Source organism: Eumetopias jubatus, unplaced genomic scaffold (assembly GCF_037043125.1).
Source record: "Eumetopias jubatus isolate StellerSeaLion01/CBP00866 unplaced genomic scaffold, mEumJub1_p1.0 scaffold_5, whole genome shotgun sequence".
Taxonomy (NCBI): domain Eukaryota; kingdom Metazoa; phylum Chordata; class Mammalia; order Carnivora; family Otariidae; genus Eumetopias; species Eumetopias jubatus.
This window is the reverse complement of record NW_028274811.1, coordinates 24,473,570-24,476,389: the sequence shown is the minus strand read 5'-3', so window position 1 is coordinate 24,476,389 and position 2,820 is coordinate 24,473,570.

Below are 2,820 nucleotides of genomic sequence, written 5' to 3'. Positions count from 1 at the left end.
AACCAATCTAATTAAAAATGTGCAAAGGTCCAAAACAGACATTTTTCCAAAGAAGATATAAACATGGCCAACAAACACATGAAAAAATACTCAACTTCACTAACCATCAGGAAATGCAAATCAAAACTACAATGAGATATCACCTCACACCTGTATGAATGGCTATTATCAAAAAGACAAGAAATAACAAGTGTTGGCAAGGATGTGGAGGAAAGGGAACCTTGTTCATTGCTGGTGGGACTGTAAATTGGTGTGACCACTGTGGAAAACAGTAGGGAAGTTCCTTAAAAACTTAACAGTAGAAATACCATATGATCCAATATTCCACTACTAGGTATTCACCCAAAGAAAACAAAAACACTGAAAAGATATATGCACTCCTATGTTTATTGCAGCAGTATTTACAATAGCCAAGATAGGAAGCAACCTATGTTCATTTATAGATGAATAAAGACGTGATGTGTACACACACACACACACACACGCACACACAGAGGAATATTACCAAGCCATAAAAAAGGATGAGATCTTGCCATTTGTGACAACATGGATGCACGGATGGACTTAGAGGGCATTATGCTAAATGAAAAAAGTCAGACAGAGGAAGGCAAATACCATATGATTTCACTTATATGCAGAATCTAAAAAAACAAAACAAATGAATAAACAAACAAAAAGCAGAATCAGACCAAATACAGAGCACGAACTGATGGTTTCTGGAGGGGAGGGAGGTGAGGGGATGAACAAAATGGGTGAAGGGTTGTGGGAGATACACTCTTCAATTTATGGATTGAATAAGTCACGAGAATAAAAGGTACAGCATACAGAATATTGTCAATGGTGTAGTAATAGTGTTGTATGTGACAGATGGTAACTACATTTACGGTAAGAATCACATAATGTATACAAATGTTGAATGACTGTGACGTACAGCTACAACTAATGTAACATAGTTAACCAAACTAAAAAAAAATTTAAAGAATAGCATAAAAGTCATCAATATATCTATCATCTGTAAAAGTTTTCTTGTACCCCTTTGTAATCTTCTCTTATCCCCACCACCATCCCCAGGCAAGCACAGATTTGCTTTCTGTCACTGTATATAAGTTAAATTTGCATTTCCTAGAATTTATATACATGGAATCACACAGTGTGCACTTGGTTTTTGAGGGGGTGTGACTTCTTTCACTCAGCATAATTATTTTGAAATCCATTCAAGTTGTACATAACATGTATTCATATTTTATTTGTTTTTATTGAAGAGTATATAAGGATATGCCACAGTTTATCCACTCACATGTTGATGGAGACTGAGATTTCCTCAGTTTTGATTATTACATATATAGCTGCTATGAACATTTAAGTACAAGTCTTTGTATGGTATGCTTTCATTTCTCTTCGATAACGTCCAAACTATTTTCCAAAATGGTTGTACCATTTTACATTCCTACTAGTAGAGTATGAAAGGTCCAGTTTCCTCACAACCTTCTTAATTTTAGCCATTCTAATAGATGTGTAGAGATATCTCATTGTACGTTTTATTTGCATTTTCCTAAATGCTAATAATATTGAACATCATTTCTCACACTTATTTTTATACATGCATTATCTTTGGTAAAGTATCTATTCAAGTCTTTTGCCCCTCCCTCATCACCTTTTTAAAATTTGTTTTCTTATTATTGAATTTTAAGAATGTTTATATATTCTAGATACAGGTCCTTTATCAGATATATGCTTTGCAGATATTTTCTTCCACTTTGTGATTTGTCCTTAAAGTTTTTTAAATTTTGAATTGCAGAGATTTTAATTTTGATAAAATTAATCAATTTTTCTTCTTCTATAGATTTTGCTTTTGATGTCATAATGTATCTTCACCTAATCCACTGTACACAACTCCATGTGTCAACTGTCACCTCAATCTTAGACTTAAAATGACAATCATTAATTTCTAACAAGTCTGCAATTTTCCCAGGGCTCAACAGGGGGAGCCCATCTTTACTCCAAGTGGTGTGATACACTATCAGGTGTCATGGGTTGACTAAAGATTGGGATTCACTTCAAGATGGCTGTTTAGATGGCTGGCAAGTGGACACTGTGTGTCAGCTGAGACTCACTTGCAGCTATGGGCACGGAACCTGTTTCCTTCCATGTGGTTTTCTATAGGTTGCTTGGGTATGGTGGCTAGGTTCTCAGGATAAGTATCTAAAGTGAACAAGGCAGAAGTGAGCATGTTTATGACCTCACCTTGGAAGTCACACAATGTCATTTCTGCCATAGGCTGTTGGACAAGGTAGTCACAAAAATCTACTGAAGTTCGGGGGGAGCACATTCTGTTGGGCTAGTGATAAAATTCTAGAAAAAGACGCAGGAAGGGAGATACTGTTGTGGCCACCTGCATTAAATACAATCTGCTATACTCCTGAATATCTAAATCCTGATCTACAACTGCCACTACTTTTTTTCCATTCTTATTACCCCATTTTTAAAAAAAATTATTTATTTCTAAAATTCCAGTATAATTGACACACAGTGTTATGTTGAAAACACTAAATTCAAATATATGATTTAAGGCAGTTACAAAGGTTTACCTCATGGCTTCAAGGGGAGAATTTAGGTGCCACTCATGGCACCAGTACAGAAAAATCAGTCCTAGTTATCTAACTGTTATCTAAAAAGCCAACCCAAATCAATAACGGCTTAATTCAACAGCAGTCACTGATTTAGGTACATTTAGGAAGGTGAGCAGAGATCAGCAGGATTAGCTCATGTTCCGTGCAGTGTTAAGTGGGAAAGCTCTGCGGGAACTGCAGGATTCTTTTT